General features: G+C 41.4%; 2 long non-coding RNA genes across 3 annotated transcripts in view; both read left to right on the top strand.

Moving 5' to 3' along the window:
• Nucleotides 1–11062, top strand: part of LOC126642708 (uncharacterized) — a 70465-nt gene extending 59403 nt beyond the window's left edge. For both annotated transcript variants that reach the window (XR_007629507.1, XR_007629508.1), the window contains 2 exons: nucleotides 2900–3031; nucleotides 10679–11062. This is a non-coding gene — a long non-coding RNA (uncharacterized LOC126642708). The remainder of the gene's footprint in view (nucleotides 1–2899; nucleotides 3032–10678) is intronic.
• A 1157-nt stretch (nucleotides 11063–12219) lies between these two features.
• Nucleotides 12220–23922, top strand: LOC126642658 (uncharacterized). Its single transcript, XR_007629497.1, has 4 exons — nucleotides 12220–12327; nucleotides 16507–16685; nucleotides 20059–21972; nucleotides 23077–23922. It is a non-coding gene; the product is annotated as an uncharacterized LOC126642658 (long non-coding RNA).
• The last annotated feature ends 527 nt before the right edge of the window (nucleotides 23923–24449 follow it).

Raw genomic sequence — 24449 nt, forward strand, 5'->3', positions numbered from 1 at the left:
GGAGAACTAATGGCTTCAAAATTGTCATTAGTAGCATTTTTTTGTAATTCAAACTTATTGAATTTTTCTGCCTTTAAAATGCAGTGGATGCCTGGGAACTGACTGGCACTATGTGAGCAATTTAGCCTTTGTACAGTAAGTCAGGCATCCCACATAATCTGTATTTCTGGGGAAGGAAATGTCAAAGCAGAACTTGGAATTGTTTTGTGACAAGGTGCTGAGGCAAGACAGCAGGATGCTCACTCAAAATGACTAACCAAAAACGTGCATGGCCCTAAAAATGTCAAAACAGGGTAAGAGTAACACATTATTGTCATGTAAAATGCTGCTTCATCTTGGCCCAAAGTGTCACACCAGGTTTTATCACGTGGCAGTGAGGTACAATGCTCTTAAAAAAGATAAATTTTCCAGGGGAGTTGTAGCTATTTCTTTTGTACATTAATTTTACTGTTGTCACTGACTGCTTGAAATAGGAATATAATTAGATTTTCAGAATAATACTTATTCAGGCAAACGCATTTAATGTGAACAATATTCCCCAAAATGGCACAGAATTAAAACCAAAGTAAACAAGAAATTCAGGAAATATTTTCAAAATATTTTTTTGAGAAATTTTAGAAAGATGCCACATTTACTGAAGATTTTTTGGGGGGGTCCTTCTAAAGAAGGATATTAATGTATTTATCTTCTATAAAAGTGAGGCACTCATAAAGGTTTTTTTAATTTCAAGGCAGTACTGGAACTTTGTAGAGTTATTCCGATTGCATGATGGAGAATGACTCCTTTTGGCATTCTAATCAGCCAGTGAATAAATTCCCTAAAAACTGGGGATACGAACCAGAAAATGTTATTCATTAATTTTGTTTATGGTTATTTAATTTTAATTATAATACTTGAAAGCTATTTAAATCTGCAACTCCATCACGTGTAAGTTAATGTGGCACGTTTTGCAGAAATAATCAGGGCCTGGTAATCCAGATCACCACAGAGCCCCTAATTAAATCTTTGATGAGAGATTCAAAGCGATTTTTAAACGTGCACGTGGCTCAGAAAACATTTGACAAAAGCTCTACTTTAGTCATCACGACTTCACAAATTGTTCCTCTGCCATTGCCCAGGTTTAATTTCTATTCAAATTCAAAATGGAAATGTTTGTAATTGAGCAACTGCCTTGTAAATAAATATTGCCTGTAGGTAGGAAAACAAATTAATTCTCACACCATTTTTCCCATGTAAGGAGGATGTTCATCCCCAGCCCTCCTGCCCCTGTGACAGCATGAAAATGGGGTGCAAAGGTGTGGGTTGGGTTAGTCTTGGTTTTCTGGAATCATTTCCTTATAATTGAATTGCATGTTTAAGACACGGGCCCATGTTAGAAGATGGGAGCTCAGGGTTTCCAGTGATAACAAAGGTGCCTGCAGGCAATTAGAGACCTTGGGGTTTTAGGAGTCTGGTCACTAAAATGTGTTACAGCTCAAGGCATTGTTTAACAATCCGAGTCTCTTCCAGCTGTGAAACACTCCCATCATCAAGTAGGTCTCTGGGACTCCCTCAGGAACGGCAGGCTCTGGATATCCAGCTGTTAGGAACAAAAATAAATCTCTTTGAACGCTTATTTGCCATCATGTTGTGTGAGGACTTAGAAAGGCTGAAATATTTTAATCGTTCATCTCCATTCATCAAATCTTGTCGTTCCTGACAAATCTCCAAAGTGGTTCCAGCTGGGGGTTGGACGTGGCTGACACCAAACTCTGTCCGTGGAGATGAGCATCGTGGTTAAAGCTCTGCCACACACACAGGCTGTGCCTCTGTACCCAGGGTAATTCCTGCCCCTGCACAGACACCGGACAGCATTCCACAACTCCTGGTTACTTATACTCCTGTCTGTCACGAGGGATAACAGCACAACTCCAACAGCTATGGATCACCAGCCTCTACTAACCAGTATTGGAATCTCCTTCATTAACAGCCATCAGCCTTTGCTACTGACACGCGGTGTTTGTTAGCGCTGCTGTGATAACACAGAGATATTCATTGTACGAGCTTGCTTGGAAAAATTCTCAATGACCAACTCAGCAGAACCGCCTTCACTGGGCTGCAAAGAAAACCTGTTTTCCTTCTCTCTTTTCTGAGCTTCTTGTTTTAAAGTAGGAACGGTTTTGGTTTGGGTTTTTTCCTCTAGATTTTTAAATGTTATTGCTGACCTAAAAAGCAAAGGAATAAAAAAATCAAGTAAATTGGGCTGTAGTTTAAATGTTCTTTGACCTCTTCCTTGCTGGTACTGAAAAACATGAGATAAATTATTATAGATACTTAAAAACATTAGGTAAATCATTAGTAATAGTGCTGCACAACCTGGAGGTGAGTTCTTCCTCATTCAAAGGCTTTTAAACTGGCAGGTATTTCCAAAGGGACTCCAGTGTATTTCATTACACCAGTTTTCCTTATAGTGTTTCTCCTTTTTTTATAAGGCCTGTTTTGCTTCTCCCAACCTTCCACCCTTCTGAAGCAACACAGAGCCCTTCAATGGGAACGTTCACATTAACATCAGTTCTTAATTTTTCTGGGTTTTGGATCTATTTGATGAAGGACAGAGAATAATGTTGAAATTGCTGTAAAATGTTAAAAGTGTTTGGACCTGCTCTTGAATGTTTATGTATGGTTTTTTAAGCTGTGTGGTTTTGACTGTGGTTTTATTTATGCCCATTGCTGTAAGGAGGGATAATAACCTGGGCAGTGCTGCAGTGGCCCTGTTGACCTTACCTTCTATATCAGTACAGTTTTCCACCAAATTTTCTGTAGCTTCTGAGATTTTTATTTCATTATTCTCTTCCAGATTATATTTTTCTTGTATTGTTATTTCCAAGAGCTTTCTGTCTGATTTATTTTCTGTTTTCAGGACTCAGTGAAGCAGAAAACCAAAAGTTAGTCTTCAGTGGTTGGGGAAAATCCTGAAAGTTGGCGGTGGTGATCTCCGGATGATCCAGCCCAGTTTTTCCAGGACGAGGGAGCAGAGGGCTGGCAAGTGCAGGTAGGCTTCCTGCACTGAATGTGCTGAGAAATCACCCTCACAAACACATTCCAGCTTTGGCAGTGCTCAAGTAATGGCTATTGCTGCTCCAGGGAGGAAATAATTAAAGCCATTTCTTGCCTCTGACAGTTTGATACCGGTGGTTTTCAATAGCAAATTACCAACATCTGTAGAGCAGAATGCAGCTACTGCAGCAATTATTGAGCAGGGCTCACCACAGAGGTGCTGGAATTGTTCATTTGCTGGATGTCCCCTCCTCAGATGTGACCCACAATTGAGACCTGAGCTACACACGATGGCAAACTGGGTCTCCTGTGTTAGAAATGTAAATGAAACCATATGGAAAGATGAATATTCTGTGAAAACCCCGGTGGCAAATGCATCAAAGGCAGAAAATGAAAGGCTGGAAAGACATCTGAATGGCCTTCTTAATTATGTAACAATTTCAAGTTTCCAGAGCAATTCAGAAGCAAAATTTGTACAATTCATTCAATTCCACAAAAATTATGGCTTTTCATTCCCACTTACTGTTATAAGTGTTTTGTACAGTAAACATAAAGAGTGTGACTGTGCAAGCTGAAAACTCCCATCTAGGGCCCACAGCAAACAGCAGAGCACTGCAAATTTTCACTGCTGGCGAAAGGAAAAGGTAGCAGAGAAGTTAAATAAGCTCTGTATATCCCTAACTCAAATATTTGATTTTCAAACAGTAGCTAGAAAAGGTAATACCAATGTGAGCTGGAATGGGAGGCTGTGAGATGAAATATGTTTCTGAGAGAGAACTGCTTTGGGATTGATAATAAAAATACTGCCTTCTTCCACTGCTTATGTTGTAACTACGTGTCTGTCAGGGTTTTATATTATAATCCACTTTGGTCAGGGATTTACTGAGGTGTAAAACTTGAGTTTAGTTTGTAAACTGGCACTCTGTCTTCAGCTCCCTTTCACTGTTATTTAAGCTTCTGAACCCCATCAAGGCATAGTATAATTTCCTGTAAAAATGTGCAGTAGTTTTAAATTAGAGCTTCAAATTTCAGCAGTCTTTGGGTGGCCTGGTGGGGGATAAAAATAGCTTGTACACCTATCAGCTGATAACTGAGAGGCTTTAAAATAGATTATAGTCTTCGTGGCCCTAATCACCTAATTAGGTGGTGGCAAAAATTACCTACAGACACAGCTCAATTAAACCCTTCCTCTCCTTTAGAGAGGAGAGAAACATGCTTGAAGTCCTAGGAAGTCACAGCATGTTTGTGAGATAAATTTAATTTAGATTTTGGTATGCAAGCACCAATCAACCTAATAAAAGCATTTGATTGATTGTACACAGGTATATTTTGAAGGGAGCAGTCTAATTTTAATGATGGATCTTTATTATACTGCAATTTTGAGTCCTCCCTGTGCAGGTTATGGTCAGATGGTGACTCACCAGTCTCCATCATGGGAGTTTTCCTTCTAAACCTCAGGAAATGCAGGTCATGACCTTTTGGGTGGTAGTACAAAACTCAAGCGCTGTGCAGAGGAATTAAATGCAAGCTAAGTAGACTGGGAAATCCTTGTGCAGTTTTGAAGAGGGATTCTGCTCTGTGTTCAGTCAGATGTTTACTACAGAGGAGAAAACAGCTCTTAGAACTCACTCTTGATCTTCACCTGCCACGAGTGTGGGCAGAGCAAGCCAAGGTATTATATTCACATCAGTAACGCCCCGAGACACCGCGATGAGTTATTGCAGTGAGGCCCCCATGAATCAGTATTGATTGGCCACTTACTTTAAGGCTACTTAATTAAAACTAACAGGATGGCACAGCTCCCAGGGAAATCCACAGCGCTGTGATTTATGAGTGTGCTTGGGAGAAAGGGGGAAGGACAAGGTGTAACAGTTCTCTTTATTTTGCAGTTGAGATCTTTCCCCTGTAAGGGTAAATGAACAGTTTAAAAAGAAGAACTGGATGAGTGCAATAAATAAACTAGAAGGGCTGTTTTGGCAGTATTTTGGCTGTTAGAGAGGAATTCTGGCTTCTTCCCAGGGTACCTGACTGTCCTGTGGCATGAGTGTCATCCAGAGCATCCAGCATGAAGCTCTCTCATGTTAATGAGAAAATAAAATTACTTCCCTGTAACTGGGGTTGGAGTGAGCACAAGTCGCATCGCTGTTTTGTCAGGTTTGTGTTTCTGCTGAATGTAATTAGTTCCACAATTCTATCAAATTTTAGCTATTTATTCACAGCATCAAAATCTGGGGGAATCCACCCAACTGACTTCAAGTGTATTTTTAACCTAGAAATCTACACAATCTACTCCTTATTTTTACCTTTGTCTTGATGCTTTGAGGAGCAGTTGTTTATTTTTCATCAGGCTGGTTTAGGCAACAAGTTGCACTTTCTCTGCCAGCCCTGTGTATTGTGTGTGTTTGTTTGAGCAGAGTCACGTGTGAGAGGCAGAGAATCCAACCCACTGTGTCACTAACGAAACCCTGGGGCTTTGCACCTCCACATATTCCTGTTTCTCAGTGGCCAGTGGACAGGAAAAGTAAGGAAAATCCCACACAATGAATGCCATAAGGAGTTGTTTCTCATCTGCTGATATTTGCACAAAAATAAATAGAGGGAATTATGCCTTGAAAAGTTCAAGCCTTTGAATTGTGCTTAGCAGGCAGAAGTCAAGAAGTCACTTGCAACAGAACTGGGTTTGTTTTTTATCAGCACTTGCAATATCCTGGATCTCTGCTTGCTATTGCAAACAGTTTGGTGAGGGAGCAGCTGAATGCCAGAGGACAATGTATCACTCCCTGAGGGGAAGGTCTTGGACACTGTTAAGATAAAGGCAAGAACAGCATAGGGAAGTGTGATTTAAACAGTGAATTGATTTCTTTATATTTCTTCCAAAGCAAGGAAAAAACCAGAGAAAATATTTTTTTACATCTGATGCTAGAAGAAACCAAACTTTTTATTGTCTCCTTATTGTGCTAAGTGATAATTTGTGTTTTGTGAACATTCTAAATAAAGCCAGACAGTTCCACTGTTTCTAGAGAATTTTACTGATAATGTTTGAATTGAAGCAATGCTCTTGGGTGAAATCATCCACTCCATTTTTGTGTTAGTTTTGTTCAGGTGTATTAATTTCTAAAGACAGGCAGGCTTCAGTTCTCTGTATGCAAAAGACTGAATTTTTGAAGGTTTTGAACCTTAGAAGCTATAGAATTTACTGCTTAAAGGACTTAATCTTGGAGTTTTGTCAGGAGTCTGAAAAATTACGCTTTGTTTCTTGAGTCATCTGCAAGGGACATCAAATTCTCCCAACAGTTGCTGGGAGAAAGAGCATCCATGCTTTCCCAGACGTTGGCATGGAGATTTAACTGGGCAGCAGTCCCCAGACTCATGTGGGTGAGCACGTTGGTGGCTTGTGATCTGCTGTTAACACAGGTAGCACTGACAAGCTGCAGTACTTGCTGGGATGTTTCCCTCTCTCATTAAAAAGAGATTTATATAAAGTAATATTTCTCTGCACTGCCACCTAGTGAAGTGACCACGCTCTGTAAAGGCTCTGAGACTCTCAGCTGAGCATTCTAAGAGTGAACTGTATCTCAGGGGCACACAGGGCTTGGTGCACAAAATAGTTAGTTCAGTGCAGAGCAGCTGATATTGTCCTGAGGGTAACAGCAAATCTTACACAATCAGTGAGAAACAATAAATGTAATCACAGAATTCCAGCGATGGCTGCAATGACAGAGAGAGTCAAAAGGTTTAAACAGAGCAGCAGCAGTGACTGGCCAACCATAGATGCAAAACACTGAGTTTTAAATAAAGCAAGGATCCAATCTCTGCAGCTGCTGGAATGCTCTAAGTTCAGACTTTTTGGTAGGAGTTACCCAGGTTTCCTGGGGTCTGTATCTTCAAGCCCACAGAGTGATGCCCACCAAAATCCTCACTGGAGTTGTTTGGTCTAGAGCTTGAGTGACAGTTTTTAAAACAAGCTTTTGAGACTCTCAACGATGCCCAAGTTGTGTTGGGAACCCCCCACCGTGGGTGTGCTGTGAGTGATGGGATTTGCTGCTCCAGTGCCGGGATGGGCACCTAACGGGGTCCTGCACATTCCACCTCTCCATTTCCGCTTAGCTCAATGAGATTGATTTTGTTTAAAGATCCTTGACTATTTTTGGAACACACAAGTAGGTCAACCCATCGTTTCCTGATAGTGGAAATAGCTAAAATAGGACACCCAGCTCTGAAATCATTACTCCCTTCATGTATCATTTAGTGAGCAAAATCTCTCTTAATACTCTTGTGAAAGTCATCTTCAAATCAGAAGCTGTTCCCAACATAATGAAAACGGACATAATATGATTTAGAAGAACTAAAAAATCAGGAGAAGTGAAAACCAGATCCCACATTTTGTGAGTTATTCCTCAGCCATAACTGAATTAAGCATTATCTTAAAACATAAATGAAAGATGAGTTTATATTTTAAGTTGGGGATCACTTCTGAAGTTTTTGGTTGCAGGCATGACCTGCACATGTACAGACTGGCTGTATTTGCTAAAGTTGTGGAAAGGAAGTGAAGCAAACTGGTCATCTGGCAAATAAAAGACAAGTGCAGGGTGGAATAAGTTTCTGATTATTATTGATTTTGAAGTGAACCCTATTTTAAGGTCTTTCATTGAATCATGTCATAAAGTGTAAATTACAGAACAAGATTTCTTAACTTTATTTGCTAAACTGTTTGAGAAATCCGGGAGCCTTTGAAAAACCTGGAGCTTGTAGTTCTGAATGAGTTTGCTATATTCAGTAATTGGAGCCATATTTAAAGAAAAGGAAAATCCTTTCTTTTATTGAAGAAAGGCTAAATAGGATTGAGCTGTAGCCACTACCCCCCTAAGCCAAGCTGAGTGACTGAGAGAGGAGCTGTTTTACCTGTCTCTTGAGGCAATGAATTACTGTCTCCTAAATAATCTCAGAATGCCAGGGCAGCCAGACAATGACCATGCTGGGAATTATAACTTTGGTTCGTTGGCAACTGCACTGCTGATTTTTTTTTATTTTATTTTTTTTGCCATTTCATTTCCAGCCAAATTGCATTTAAGCTTCTTTGTTCAAGGAGTTCCCTTCCTGAGTTTGACACAGTTAGGTCTGAACACTTAATTGCATGTTGCCACAATACTTACAATTCATTTTTATTGGAAAAACACAGTCCTGAGTGGAAAACTTCAACCAGTGCAGTTTGTTTATTTGCAGTTTCCTCCGAAGTGTTGCAGGGGGGTGGCATAGTGACAATCTGGTTCCTAAGCAACCCCGTTATAAATAAGCAGCCAAGGAAGCACATTAGGGACTTAGAGAGGTTAAATGCATTATTGTTCTTAATTAAAATGTTTTGTTGAAAGGATGAACTCAGATGTGTGAATACTGAGCTATTCACACAACTGCTGCAGTCGGGCTTGATAAAACAATACGAAAGTTTCTCATTCTGTCAGTAACTTGAATACTGTCCTATTTCCACACAGGAAAAAAAGGTAATAAAAACTGAGACATCAAGAGTAACCTGCAAATAGTTTTCCCTTGAAAAATACATGGATTTTACTTCTAGCTCAGGCTAACATAGAGCATCTGCAGAAATGGCTTGTTTTCAGTCAAACCTCTCTAATCAGGTGTCAGAACAGGGTTTTGTTGTTTGGTTGTTGATTTTGCTTTTCTTGGAAGTCATCCTGGCTGTTATATCCTCTCTTCCCGCTCTCCAGGCAGGTAGTAATTGTATTCCACCTTGTACACAGGCTTCCCACTACACGTAAAAACTGTGCATATTAAAAAAAACTTTGGGAGAAGGGAGAAAGAGGGAAGTTACAGACACCGAAGGTCATCCTGTCATGTAAGAACAGTGTTAGGCCCAATATCCACCTCCCTCCAATCCCTGTATCTTCAAACCACCGGGAGAGAATACTTAGGAACAAGAATTCCCAAGTAAATACCAATAAAAGTAAAGGCTCCCAAGGAAACTTATTTGCAGCCCACCTGACTTAAACTCTCCTGCTGGACATTACTGAAAAGTAGCGTTGTAACAATCACTGCATATCGGTCGAGAAGAGCAGAACTCGTCAGCAATTCATTACTGTGCAAATTTATTTACTGTTCTGATTTTCTTTCCATTTACTGAAAGAGTGAAATGATTCAGTTAAAATATTTTTACAAAACAAGTGAGAGCTGTTTCCAGGAGGAAGGCGGAGAGATACTGCTAATAAGGACAGATTCCTTTGATGTCAGGCCTCACGCTGCATAAACTTGGTGGACCTTCATTTGTCCTTGTCATCTCGTAGGGTCTTTTGGCTCAGGGCCAAACAATTGATATAGTGGAGAGCTTCCAGCTAAAATAACAGCCTCTGCATCTTTATCTTCCCATCCATCAGATGGCTGGTGGAAGATAGGGCTAATTTGTCACTCTACCCACTTGGAAAAGTTTGATAAATGGCTTAATTAGACCTTTTTCTTTGTTTTGTTTTTTTTTTTTTTTTTAAAGAAATCACATTTCTTGAGAACTAGAGGTTGGGAAAACAATGGCTAAGCACTGAATTAGAAAAGGAAAATATTTTTTCTTCAGTAAGATCAGAGCAACCATTACACAAGCAGGAAGAGAAGTGGGAAGAATACGGTTGGTGGGAAGGAGTTTCAAGGGGGAAAAAAAAAGGCAAACCACCCTAATACACAAATATTCTGTGAGCTGTGCAGTTACCCAAAGATAGTGCCTACTCCACTCCAAGCCAGGACTTGGCTTCAAATCTCCTCCTTCAGTTTTAGGACAGAAGGAGGCTGGTCCAAGGCCACGTGCAAATCTTCTTCTCATGGGTCAAGTACTCAGCAAGTCCAGATCCCAGTTTTGAATGTTCCTGCTCAGGACATGCTAAAGGTAAAAATGATATTTGCATTTTCCTATTTTCTTGAGGTAATTTCATTGCTTATGAACCTACATGGATTAAAACCATTGGTTTTGATGTTTTTCAAACTTTCAGCCAGAAAAAAGGGAGGAAGAAACTGAGTAAAGTTCTAGGCTCAACCGTTGTTCCACCCACCGTGTTTGGATAATTATCCTCCCATTTTGTATGCGTAATTGTGGCGTGTATTCCCACATGTGGTGGATGTGTCTGTGACAGCTGCAAATCTCGAGTCAGATATGTCCAGGCTTTGTATTTCTAATCATCTTTTTATGTAACTGTTTCATTTGGCTCACCAAGGGAATATTTCTCCTTTCTCTGGTCTGACATAAATTAACAAAGCAAGAGACAAACTGCATCCTCCTTTTTTTTTTTGATAAACTGTCCAGAAATTGGATGTAATTCAAAAATAATTTAAAAACTCTTTAACCTCTAGGCAGAAACCTATAATAGTGAGGGAAAGACAAACATTTTTCAATTAAAAAGATTTAGAATGCCTTTCTCTGCAGAACACTAATCTGAAATGACACTGAGGGGTAATAGGCCTGGTATTAGTGCTTCCCCAAGGAAATGTCTTATCTTTTGCACTAAATTAACTTTGTCTTTCTTACACATCCTAAAGCTGTCAGTTTGGGCATTCTGTGTAAGGAAGCTTCTGATTTAAAGTTTCTGAGAAGAAAGGCAAAACAAATGTGTTTAAACAAGAATGACCTTTCTTGCCCCACTCTCCACAGCCGGTTGTGAAGAGGATACACATTAACATTAAATCATTAACACTCCTGGAAAATCCACCCGGACAGACTGTGGGTGAAGCCTCAGTGTGGGTCAAATCCTGCAGGTGAGATGTGTAACTGCAGCACATACCAGGATAAAGTGATGATGGATTGGGATAACACTGAGGCCTGCCAAGGGCATCCAGCACAGCTACAACCAGAAATGATCCCTCCTGGCTCCTTGGTGGCCTGAGACCAAATAATCAAATTGCAAATGCCATACTGGAAGGGACACCTTTAATAAAACAGGGAAAAACAGTGTAACAAGGCATCTCCTGCTCCCATGAGCATCCCATGTGAAGTGAAGATAAGTTGTACCTGCAGCTTTAGATCTTCACTAAGGAAACCTGATTTATCTAATTGCAGAATCTAAAAGTTCAACGACATGACAGCATGTTGGGACACGCAAAGTGCATTTACAGCATTATTTTTTGCATTAGAGGGAAAAGAAATGAAGCGTTTTCTTCCGTATAAAGAAATGTCTTGGACATGAGGAAAAAGGGATTATTTCGATCCCTGTGTTACTGATTTGCTATTTTAAAGTAAGTGAATATATCCAATATGTTTGACTATATTTTAAAAGTAAGAACTGTCAGAAATAAAACTCACTAAGTCTAGAGTAATGCTTTTTGATTTAGAGCCAGTTGTGGATATTAATATTTTAAATGAATTCAATATGTTTTGAATTGCTTTGCCACTTGGTTTACTTGGAAACTAAAACCATTTGTAACAAAACAGCTCAACTGCTTCTAAGTCAAACCAGTGTGTAGGAGCATGTGAAACTAAGGGTGCACTTCAGACCATCAAAAAAGAAACGTGTGGATTATATAAATGACAATGAAACCAAACCTAAAACTCGACAGGTACTTGGAAAAGAAAAATAATTCTCCACATTTTCACCTTATGGTGTGCAATAAGGTGCCTCTTTTCCCCGCCAGTGTTTTACTACACACAGAATACGCTCAGGTACTTTTTTACAGACACATTTAATACTAATGATGTGCATTTTAACATTTAGTACCATTTGCAAAATGAAGCCTGCTTTCAGTTTACTTGTTCATTCATAGAGTCCCACACCTTTAGAAGAACCTGTTACATGTGAGCAGAGGTGAACAACTCCTAACCTGTAACAACCCCTGCACAGAAACATCTATCAGTCACTCCTAAGACATGAAATGAAGCAGGCTGTCAATACCTCACCTTACAGTACAGTGAGTTTTATTCAAACCAAACTCTTTACGTGTTTTATTTAGACCCTGAGCTGAAATGTACTCTGTAAAATGCTTGGAAAACAGAGTTTTCAACACGGGTTTTCAAAATGATGCCTTCATTTTTATCCAGTGACAAAGGTTACATTGAACAGAGGGCAAACAGCAGATTTACTGAAGAGTTAAAAACTGCCCAAATGGATCCCAGGTGGAGTTCAGTCCTGAGCAAAGGCTTCAGGATTTGGTCATAGTGCTGGCCCCTACATATTATTAAGAATTAAATTAACTGCATTTTCTTTTCAGTACAGATTGCAGTTGCTGCTGGAGTCCCAAAGAAGGGAAGAGGAAACGCCATGAGGAGGGGATATAAACCCATGTGCAGGGACACGAAGCAGAGGACAGGTATGTACTCAAAATGGTTTATTTCTGTGTGCTCTGATCTTTAAATGTGACCCTAATGCTTATCACAAGTTAGTAATTGCTTACCAGAACCAGACTGGCCTTCACTGTAGCATCAGACTTGAGGCAATGAGGGCAGCATGAAAAACAGCTTCCAAGTTGTCAATGCCTTGGACTCCTTTGGCTTTTCTTTGCCTATAAAACCAGAAATGAATGTATTATCCTTTCAGATTGCTTTGATAAATCTCATTCCCTTTAGGATTAAACATTCCTGACCATTTTTATGTCTGATTGAGCTCTTTCAAACAAACATAAATTAAGTTCTTTAGCTCAACATTTATACCCATATAAAACTTAATTCCCCTTATGTCAAGTGTTGTCCTAGTAAGTCACTTGTGCAGATGACCATTCTTACTCTTCTACCTGCTCTGAGCTGTGACATGGCTCATCCGAAGCCATTCTCCAGTACTCCTCTCTGCTTTTCTGACAGCCCACTCTGCCAAACCTATATATTTACACAAGGAGCATCCCAATAAACAGTTCATGTGCAATGTTCAGTATTTGTGTGGTAGCTGAGATGAGGGAAGCTGCTGACAAAGTCAATGGAGGTGATACAGACTTGATAGAAGGTGAGTTTTTGTCCCAGCAAATCTTTGTAAAGAGATCAGTGCTCAGGAAGAAGGAAGGAATGATCCATCCCAGCTCAGACAGAGCCTGAAGCACCTGTATATTCATTCAGTAATTCCTCTTTTCATGTGTAATCTTAAGTTATATGTCTTAGTGATGTAACAGTCCTCGAATGAGTGAGATGGCACACCAGATAACGTGACAGAAATATCAAGTGAACAAGAAGGAAAGCACAGTTTGTGCTTCAGAGTATGACTATTTCAGAATTCGTGGGACTTGAGAAAAGTCCCTGCTTTCTCCTCCTTGTATGTGCTATGTTGTATAAACAGACTATGATATAGGGCAGTTCTGAAGTGCTGAGGTGCAACAGATAGAACCTATCTGTATTAAGATACATCTGATTTGCCTCTTACACTTGACCTGCTGTTTGGCTGCTGAAGAGCCATCCTGTAATCGGACATGTAAAATTACCCCCTCATTTCCTTTGCTGAAGGGAAGCTGCTACAGGAGGGCTCTGCCTTACTCAGTTTAATTGAGATGATCATCCAGATGCACAGATGTTTATTCCAATCTCCTCCAGGGAAGGAAGTGGGGACTCTATGGCTGTGACATTTCCAGGACTCTGGACAGGGCAGGATCCGTGCAGAAATGCTCTACCTTGCACTGCAGTATTGCTGCACTGTTGGAATTAACTCAGCTCCAGTAAGGAGGCAAATATTGGGGGGAAAATGTTGTCAAGTAGCCTGCAAAATAGTTTTTCTCCAAGTGGCTTGATTTTGTGGCTCAAGTGTGAAGTTTACATTATCTGCTGTTGTATTCCAGTTGATTTGTACGTTTCTAACTCGTGTTGTATTTTTGCATATTATGGATCTAATTAAATCTGGCAGCAGATAACTAATTCCAAATGAAGTTAGACAGAGGTGACTCATGATGTTAAACTTCAGTTTTTCATATACTAGTTTCCTATTAGATTTCATATACTAATTTTAGAATTTAACAGTGCCAGTGACTTTATACTTAAGAGTTACACCCTGCCACTGCTGCATTTTAACTAGTTATAAATTCAATCAAATTCCTTTTCCAGCTATTACCAGCTCAATGCATTATACAGTAAAACTGACCTCCTAAACCTTCCCAGGTGAAACAACCAAACAAAGGGTGCTGAAAGCTCTAAATATCTAAAATGGTTTAAGTGTCCTTTAAGAAACTTTGTTCCAGTACCTACATACATCTGCCCCCATTATAACTGTATTTTGGGGGGGGGGAGAAAAAAATCACCATTTGGGAGCTGTATTTCCTCAGGTAACATTGGTAAAGCACTTAAAATTCCTCTTGTTTAGGCCAATGTAAGCTTGTGAAATCTGGAGGCTACTATGAAACGTTTATAAAAATGCAATCCTGCAAAGGCCTTTGTGTGGTGAATGCCAGAAGTACCACTGTGTGCTGGACATATTTTTAATATTGATAAAAATGGAAAAAACCCAAATTTGTGCTCCAGGCTTGGACTGTGAGCACTGACAACCTCTCTCAGCTACACGGGGAGTTGAAGGAGTGCAGCCCAGTCTGTCAGTGGTTCCCATGTACCTCTTGCTGCCCTCATGTCTGAATGTCACCTTCCCAACTCTTCTGTGTGGTAAGGAGTGATGAAATTTCAGTTTTACAGGGAAAACTGAGTTTCAGATACACCAGCACTCCTCTATTTCCTGTATTTCCTCATATAATGAAAATATGCTGATTTCAGGACTAGTCATATCTCACACTGCCACAGTGCCTTGAGAAAACAATAGGATAGGCTGGCACAGGTACCAGAACATATTAAATTGATACAGCCAGGATAAATACCCAGAAATGCCACCACGTACTAAAACAATGGATCAGCAATGAACGACTGCCATTCCCACCTCCTTGAATTTCAGGAAAGGACTTGCATTTTCCTCCAGGGCCTCTCTTTTAATAGGGGGGGAGGGCAGCTGAGATTGATAAATAAGCAAGCAAAGCCACAAGTCAAATGCTGCAGGCTCCAGTCTGGATCTGCTGTATGTGATTCCAGCAGCCTGGAACAGCCAGCAGGAATTGCTGTTCCCAACAGTGGGGCATCTCCAGGGTGCAAGGGCTGCTGGGATCATTTATCAGGTTTTATGCCAGGTTTTACAGCAATACAGGACAAAAGCTGAGTCTGCATATTGCCAAATCCACATGGAGTTTGTTTGAGGATGCTGTGATCAAAATGGAGAGGTTTTGTAGTGAGGACACAATTAAATCGTGACTATCTTTTTCACAGAATGAGCTTTTACTGCTGGAATTACCAGCTGGGCTCCAGTCACAGCATCACCAAGGAACTCTTGGACTCTTCCTTAGCTCTCCACTGGTGCTTTGCTTCTATCTGGCCTAACAGACAGAATGAAGTCTGGCCTGCAAAGTTATCATTAGAATGTCAATAGAAATATAATTACATTTTCTCCAGCAGTGGAATTAGCACCACTAGGAAACAAAACCATTTTAAGGTTTCTCCTGCTGTGTTTGTATGAGCTTGGGGTCTAACTGGCAACCAGAGAAATCTGGCCTTTGTGCTCAACTAATGTAATGCCATGCTTTCCATTTTGAGAGGAAATTGCTGCTGGTGGGGCTTGTGCCGTAGGAAAAGAATTGCTGTTGCTAAATCTTCTGCTGGTTCAGGCTGCTTTGCCTGCCCACATGAAGAGAGTTATTTACGTGGCTTTGCATACACAGTTATACAGCTACAGCTTATGCATGTGTGTGTGTTGGTTTGGGATGCCTTTTTAGGAATGTTAGTGTGAAAGGTGCTATTTTCTAAGACTCTGGAGGTGGGTGAGGAAGCTCAGCAGTGAGCCCTGGAATGCTGCTCCCTACATCTCCTTATTGGGGACCCAGGGTGTGCTCAGGGTTTCCTGGCAGGCCACGTGCCCACATTTTTCCTGGTGAAGGCAAGGACTGGGAATTGGAAAGGGGAAGGGCTTGGTTAACCATAGACTTGTATTCTGTGTTTTAATGTACAAGTCAGTTAGGAAATAAATGAATCAGTAGAGATTCCTGCAGTGTTTCTTGTGCATCAGGAAATTGGCTTTTCCCTCAGCATCCCAGAAAGTGCAGTATTAGCTCAGAGTGATGGTGAGGAGCTAATTCTGCCTGTAATTGTACCTCCTGTGCCAGTATTGCAGCGTTCCCAAAAATGGTCCCAAATGAGAGAAAATCACCAAACTGAAGCCAGTTTCTCTTACAAGTAGCCATGAGCCTTTTTCAAAGAACTCTGAAATTATACTGCATGATAACTATTCCAGCTGCTGCTTCAGCCTTGTCCAGCTGCAGTGATTTACAGCAAAGCCTTTGTGAAACCAACAGCAGTCTGGAATTTGTGCTCAGTCTTGCCTGGCCAGCCGGATTCCGAGTGCAGAGCAAGCCCTTGTGCTGCCCTTGCTCAGGGATGACGGTACAATCAGGGTGGGCAGAGGTTGGCATTTTAATTCAGACCACAGGCCATGTCTGAAGCAAATTCCCTGATTTCTCCCAGCTGCCATGCCTGTCCTTGCACCACAGGTCAGAGCACAGGAGCCAAACTTTGGGATGAATCCAGCATCAGAAAGGTGCTCCAGGAGGACAATTCCTGCAATAGGCATGGGGGGTCCCCATGAGCAGCTGGAGATCTGCTCCCATTTGGCCTTCCCATTACTTTCCAATGTCGATGGAGCCATGTGACCCCTAGAATCCATCAGCAGGTAAGGCATTATTAGTGCATTACAGACTGTTGTGTTTACTAAACAGTTTTAATTAGGTACTAGAAAACCTAAAATAATATGTTCATCCCAATTAATTTAAACTCAAGACTTTCAACTTCTTTGCACAGTTTCTTATTTTCCTCCTCAGCCAAAGAAGCAACTCTGTTTTTGAGACTCTGCCATATGCATGCTAAAAAAACCCCCAAACCTCTCTTTTTTCCCCTATGATTTACATGCCAAATGTGCTTATTTACTCCTAGGTAGAATGAATCTTGTCTTTAATTACTTTTATACCAATTACATGCTTTTAATCTATGGTTTAGTGATTTATCACTTCCAGCTGCAGTGAGCAAAACACGCATAGGCTGGGAAACACATCCCTTGTGTAGATGGTGCTGTAGGGCCTTTTTAAATCATGCCAAGCCTTATGAGTTACTAAGTAGTTTTTAGGCTTTGAACAAATGAGCACATTTTAGTCAAGGACATCGCTGGCAACTCCTTATTAGGAGTGTAAAAAGTGTAAAGCCCAGGAAAACTTGTTAGAGAAAACTTAAGAGCACACCCTTCCAGGATTTTGTTCTAACATTCTGTATTGGTTTTACTCTTCCTCTTGTTTTTCTGCCATTGCTATGAAATTGCAAGTGGGTAAAATGCCTTAAGTCGGGATAGCATGAATTAATTCACAAGCTTTCTAGGTATCTGGATTTAAATTATTTTGGACTGATTTCCAGTATGTAGAAGTCCTACACTTGTATTGCTCTCCCCTTCGGAACATGTGAAAATGACAGCCTTAAAGAATTAGTCCCCAGAGCGTTATTATCCACTTCCAACTGATGGGGTACAAAGAGGCTTGATGGCTTCTTCAATACACTGTGGTAAAAGCTGGGAAAGGAATCCAGATGTCCTGGTCCCTCATCCTGTCCCTGAACCACAAACCACACGTCCTTGCCTTATTAGCGACAATCACAGCGCATGAAAACAGACTATTTATATCTAAATATTTCATCTGTTCTCACTCATTATTCCCTAACTCACCAATGTAATTGTGCTGGCAAGGAGACAATCCCAGTAAGAGCAAACAGATTGTTAGGTTTTTCTGCTGAGATACAAGCTGAAAAGAACAACTCCCAAATAACTGAGATCAAAAGGACCGTGTTTCCACTGAAACATCCTCGGTTGAGCAGCCGTGGGACAGAAGGTTTCGTAACATCTTCCTCGGCCGACTCTGGCAGCTGCATTAAAAGCACTGATCAAGAAAGGTTAACTTGGAAAAGAGTATTAGCCCAGAATGAGTTTAGCCAAAGAGAAAAAACCACCCTAATAAAAAGGGGCTTTGGAAAGTTCTGGTTTTTGAGTATTCTGGGATATTTAACACCCTTCTGAGTTTGCATAACAAGCAGCTTTGGGCAGAAAAATTAAGACGATTGTGCAAAACAAATCCAAGATTGACATTTCGTAAATATTGTTACAAATTGCTTCAGTGATTACATCTTCTCTGATTAGCAAAAATCCTGCTCAGTGTGGTGAAACCCTTGCTTCCATGTATGGGGAAGACCGAGGCACCTTGGGCACGACACAAAAGTCATTGAGGGATCAGTGACACCACATTTCACTCTATATAAGGCTGCCTCATGCCAGGACTGAAGTGGCAGCTGCAATCTGCCTCCCAGCTGCAGACATTATAGATATATAATGTGCACAGTCCTTTTCATTTCCCAGCGACAGGCAGAAGCGTGGTTGTGTTTGTCAGCATGTACACAACACGTACGCTGGTCCTTCTCCACGGGATACTGCAGTTTATCACCATAAAGCTTTAGGTTACTAATTCCAAACAGACTTTAGAGCAAAGGCTGAGAATACAACATCGATTCATAATGTTCAGGTTTCAGAAAGCAATCCCCAATTAACAGGAACGTTTTGGCTGGAGGTTTTTGTCTGCTGACCACACGCTCCCAAACATGGAGCACAACCAGTTGTATTTGAGAGCACTGGAGGGAGAAGGCAGCTAAAGAGCTCTGTGTTTTCATCTATTACTTAGCCAGAACTGCTCCCCTGCACATGTGCTCTTGTGTTTTCTCTTGTGTGGCATTTGGTGACCTGGTGCAGTCCCTGTACAGTCCTGAAGCTCTCTGTTGTTTGACACCACAAGTGAGATGGGCACCATAACCTCTGTGTGGCCCTGGAGCTGCACAGGAATGATTTCCTGCTCTCTGCAAAGGAAGATGCCTTCAGATTTTGTTAAATGATAACAAATAAGGAAAAGGAGGCCTCCCCTAGTTGTAGCAATCCTATCCCTCCCACTGGGCTTTCCTAGAGGTGGCAGAGTTGAAACTCCCGGGTTTTATTTTCAGAACATGGTCATTTCTCATTTTGGTATTTTAAAGTAAACAATTCCTGGTTCCCATGTATTATTCAAGGAGAGAGAAGTGGGTATCCAGTGCATAGATAATCAAACATCCAGCCTGCACCAGACAACCTTCTCAAATCACTTGAGAAACTTCCCTATTGCTGTTGTTATCATTCTCCATTCACTTCCTCCAATTATCCAACACTTCAAACATCGTATCCCATGTTTTCCCCACAGCTGTGGGGTGAAGCAAGCAGGAGCTGTGTTCCTTCCAGCTCCCCTGAACAGTGCTTGCTCACAGGAGAAGAGAGGGAGCTGCACAGATGTTACTGGTATCACATTAATACAGAAATAACCTGTTGAAAGTAGATTTGTTTTCAGATCTTTCAGTGAGAAAATATCGGTTTCAGAGAGAGGAATTAATGATTTTAACCTGCCTATCATGTTCTTTCACTGCCAGCACATAAAATCATTATTGGTGTTTCAAGCTGCAAATAGTAATGTTGAGGATATTTTCATTACTGCCAAAACATTTACATGAAACTGCTATTCAGATCAAATTATCTTGGAACTGCAAAGCGTGCGTGGATTCCAAATTATCCAACTTGGAGAGGTTGCTGCATATTGAAATTACACAGTACAAACCAGCAAAACTATTGCTTCAGATTCACAGGAATGCCAAAAAAAGAGCTCTTAGAAGAATCCTTGTCCTTAAATGCAATACTGTAACAGGCACAGGATTGGGCTGTATTTAAACCAGTATTTCACTACCAGAAAAACAGAGCTTTGCATTCTTTGAGCCTGCTTGTTCCTGACTTGTTTCCACAGCCCTTTAAACATGAGCAGCACTGCCCAAAGAGAACAGTGGCACAGAAGTGATGCATTAGGAAACAAGCACAAGAGGTGAAGAGCTGGGGCTGTTTGGGGAATGACAAATTGAAAGCACGAATTCCAAAAATGCAGTGAACTGTCAGAGGTGCTCAGTGCTTGGAGGATCCTATTAACTATCTCACACTTGTCTTTCAGCATCACACCAGTTATGGAAAAGACTCCAAAATATCACCAAAAAGAGGACTGGGCAATACTGTGAATTTCAAGTCTTTGATGAACCGTCATTCCAGGTATTTTGATGTGTTTTCCTTTGCACGATGGTCTAAACACCGTTACTGTGCTGCTTTTCAGTAAGGATTCTGGGCTGCAGTGGGAGAACCATATGGCCACATTAAAGATGACCCTAAGAAAACTACTTTCCTGGAAAGACCACAAAGGTAATTTTCCAAGAATCACAGGAAGGACTATCTAATTTAGCAACAGAGGTAAGGGATCATTTCTCTTTAGCAGAGAGGGGATGGACAGATGAAAACACTGTATGCAGGAAAAACTAAAAACTTGGAGCAGCTGTCAGAAAAGAGTTTACAAAGGAAAGTGAGGGCTGTAGAAAGAGCTCACGTGTGAGGAATATTGAGTGTGGCACTGGAGCAGGGTCCTTTGCCCTTTTGGTCCCTGATAACGGGAGATTACCATCTAAAATTTGCATGCTTTTTCCGTGCAAGTTTGTAGTTGATTTGTTCCCATTCCTTCAGTGAAATATCCTGCAAAGCAACAAAAAAAGCAATAGGCTAAGACAGGTCCCCCAGATGTGGTGAGGAGTGCTCAATGGGTGTTTGTCTGCAAGAGGAAATAAGTGCCTGTGTGCTCTTGCAGCAGGCTGTGTTTTATGGTGGCACACAGATACTCTGTGCTGCTGGGTGTGCTGGGTGGAAGTGGCAGATAAGGCATCCTGTCCAGAACAATCTGGTATGCTTCTCTGGGAGAGGGAAAAGGAATTCAAGAAAGGACCACGTTGGGAGGAAAGAAATGTTAATGATCTCTTCAGGGGCTGTGCTTTTGCCACTTCTCTAAATGTGCCTGCAGTGAGAGCTCTGTAAGTGGAATATACAGAAGAAAATGCCCAGTGCACACATTTCAATTCATAGTCACTACTCTGTGTTTTCCATGGTATTTTCATTACCTGGTGAGATGTCCATGTCCCCAAACACAGGTACAAAACAGTACAGGGTGCAAAGCCAGAGCTCTGAGAATGCCTGAGCTGGTGAAGGAGTGACAGCCACGTCACCCTGCACTGTGTGCAGGACTGCTGACGTGCTAGGTCTGGCAATGCTCTTGATGGCACCTGGGAGAACAGGGGGACGTGGTTTCCCACATCATCATCTTTCTTTACAAGCTCTTGAGGCTTCCAGGAGGAAGCTCTCCCTTTGTGCTCCATCTTAAAGACAGAGAAATCTGAATTAGTGGCTTTGATTCAGTAGGGCATTTCAACACCTAGCTTAAAGCATCAGATGAGCTCCAGTGAGTACAGGAAGTGTGGGGGCAGTCAGAATCACAAGCACATATGTAAATATTTCCCTGGATGAGGCTTCAAATTGCATTTGGGAAAACATGCAGTTAGAGAAAAAGAAGAACACATTAATTCCTTTTTTTTTTTCCCAACAGCATTTAACTTCATTTTTCTTAGAGTAGAGACGTGTGAAAAGCTGCACTGTTGCAGATGAAACTACATAAAATATGGTAGATTAAAGATTTGGATATTGATTTCTCAGGAGACCTTTTCCAGTCTAGACTTTATTGATATATCCTGCCAATTTGTTTGTCTGGTCTCCCTGTGAACATAACATTTGATACTGCAGGCAAGGTAAAAAGATCTTTGATAAGCTTGCTGCTTCCTGTGTTCACAATGCACTTTTGAAACACAACTTGGAGCTCCTCTGCACCACCCCCACCCTGCACGTTTTCACCATGTGCTTTCATGCTTTTCATTTGTGCACCCCGTGCCTTCATCCCGTGGTGGACCATTCCCAACTTTCAAATCTCCTGTGAAGAGAAGGCAACACCCTCTCATCAAGTTTACCCTCGGGATGGTGGACACACACTGCTGAACAGGTAGGATTTGATTGTGATCTCACTTGTTACCTGTCCTCACCCTTTGGTAGCTGTTTGTACCAGTGCCAACAAACTGGAGACTTGGAGAGGGGCTGAACATAAGAATTTACAGGGATTTCCATCAGAAAGATTCCAGAAACTAAACTGATCTTCAGGGGGTGATGCTGACTCACCAATGGCACTTCTTGCAGTGCCTTTATTGCTTTTTAGTTAAGCACACAATGAGTCTCTATAATTAGGCCACAGGCATAATATGGGACAAAAGGCACACATGGCTTTTTTTCTGGTTTTAATTTTCTTCCTTGTAGTTATTACTGGGCCCACTCTAGTGGCAACAAGTAGACATGAAGAACAGTTGTGTTTGAATTTTGCCATTTCAGATGAGTCTGTAAAATTCATGCTGGTTTCTGAAATGCCATCTTTATTGGAAGTTACATAAAGCACATTTTTTAATAAATGCCTTCATTAGTCCAAATATTTTGGTTTGGAAAAAAAAAAGAGGGGGAAGAATATTTGAAATTCAAATTAAAAAATGACTTGGCAGTAGGAGAAATATATATGTGTTGAAATTAAGGGAGACCAGGGAAGCCATCCACAAGGCAAGCCATCTCTGGAAAAGCATCTTTGTGCCCTCCCCTGCGTGGAATGAATGAAGTTCAAAGTCATGGTACAGCTGTAACCCAGTAGTGGCAAACAATCTTCAGACTAAATATCCAGACCTGCTCAGGTTGACTTCCTGCGAAGAGCCTATTGTCACAACAAAACCCTAAACCACTAAAGAAATCCATTCTTTTAGGAATACATGTTTCTGTGCCTGTCCTCTCCCCAGGTGGTAGGAATGTTCCCACTTTCTTTAGCAAGGAATAACCTGCCTGTATCCTTGGGTGTATCTGGCATTACCAAGTGCTTCACACCCCAGAGTTCCCCTGGGAAGCTTTGCTTCCCCTGGCTGATAGCAAGCTTCCGGGAAAATCAGTTTGTACTACAGATGTAGAGGAGTCTTTGTCAAAAGGAAATTCCTCCCTAACCACAGATAATCATTATCCATTCTGAATTACCTAATTATCTTCTGCCTTTTTTTTTTTTTTTTCATTGTGTGGAAAGAGAAACAAGGAGTTTTCTCACCAAGTCCCTCAGAAGTGGCTGAAATGCTCCATGTCTAACGGAGATCCCGGATTCCGGCCGCTGTCCCATTGTCCAGCGTGGGTGCCCGGGCTCGTAACCCAGCCATTGATGTGAACAGAACCAATTAGCCCCCGCTCACAATAGCTAAACCAGCTGATGTTGCCTTCGCTTGAAACAATGGCAGGACCTGCACGGGCTGTGTAACTCCTTCCAGAGTGGGACCGTGAGAAAGTGGAGCCCGTAAATGGCCTTTCAGTGGATGAACTCCTGAGCAGCCTTTCATACTGTGAACTCATCACTCGGCTGTCTGGGGGTGGTTTTCTTTAGAAAATCCCCGTTCAAATGCACCATGCCAGTTTTCAGTGATAAACCCTTCTGCTGAATGATATTCTGTCTCAGTGCTGTGTTCACCCCAGTATGGATTCATTCAGCAGCATCTTTTCCCTCCAGCCCTCTTTTACATTCCTTACCATGCTTGTTCCTCTTCCTAATGATCAGGGAATAGCAACGACCACTGATGAGAGTGTGGCAAGAACTGAATGTTGCTCCTAACAATGGCAGTGAGGCTTCATTTGAGATTTGGATGCCGAGAAAGTTCAAGCAAAGAAGCTGATGAGATCAGAAAATCAGCCCTTCCATATGAATCCAGTAACTTCCTTCCTTTTGACTACTTTCTCCTCCACCTAGCTGGAATCTTGCCACCACGACTAATCCCTGGATATCCAGAACCCAGCTCCTAGTAACAACAAGGCTGAGTTCGAAAAATGACTGCTCTTCAAAGCTGCTGTACAGCATTATGTCCCTTCCCACCTGGAATGTCTTCCAAGCACCTTCAGGCAACAGTTCATCACCTGCAAGTATGAAGCTCTTTGAAACAACGAGGCCTTTGCTAATGCAAAATGGCAAATGACTTTGGGAAGGTAATCCATAGTAAACAGGACCATCTACTTTATTCAGTACCTCTGCCAAGAGGCTGTTGACTTGGTCACCAGCTGATGCTGTGAATTTCCTGTAGGCAAACATTCCTTGGGAGCATCATTTCTCCTTCCCCAGCTGCTACATTTCCCTGTAGTTGAGCACAGTCTGGACACCACAGTCCCAGAGGTCTGACTCCTGCCTGGGCAGGCCTGTTGCCAGCCACCTGCAGCTGGATGTTGTGTTGCTTTCGGGATCCCCTTCCTAAAAACCAGTGTGGACTCAAATGAATTATTTCATGGCTGAGTAAGACTCACTAAATCCTTGGTGAGAACTGACAGTGAAGTCATCCCAGTACAGGATACTTGGAAGAATGGTCATTGAAATGTAACTAGGAGGTCTCCCCAAAGTGCCACTGGAAGAATGAGGAGAGAAAT

This window comes from Myiozetetes cayanensis, unplaced genomic scaffold (assembly GCF_022539395.1).
Source record: "Myiozetetes cayanensis isolate MyiCay16 unplaced genomic scaffold, myiCay2020 scf24, whole genome shotgun sequence".
Lineage (NCBI taxonomy): Eukaryota > Metazoa > Chordata > Aves > Passeriformes > Tyrannidae > Myiozetetes > Myiozetetes cayanensis.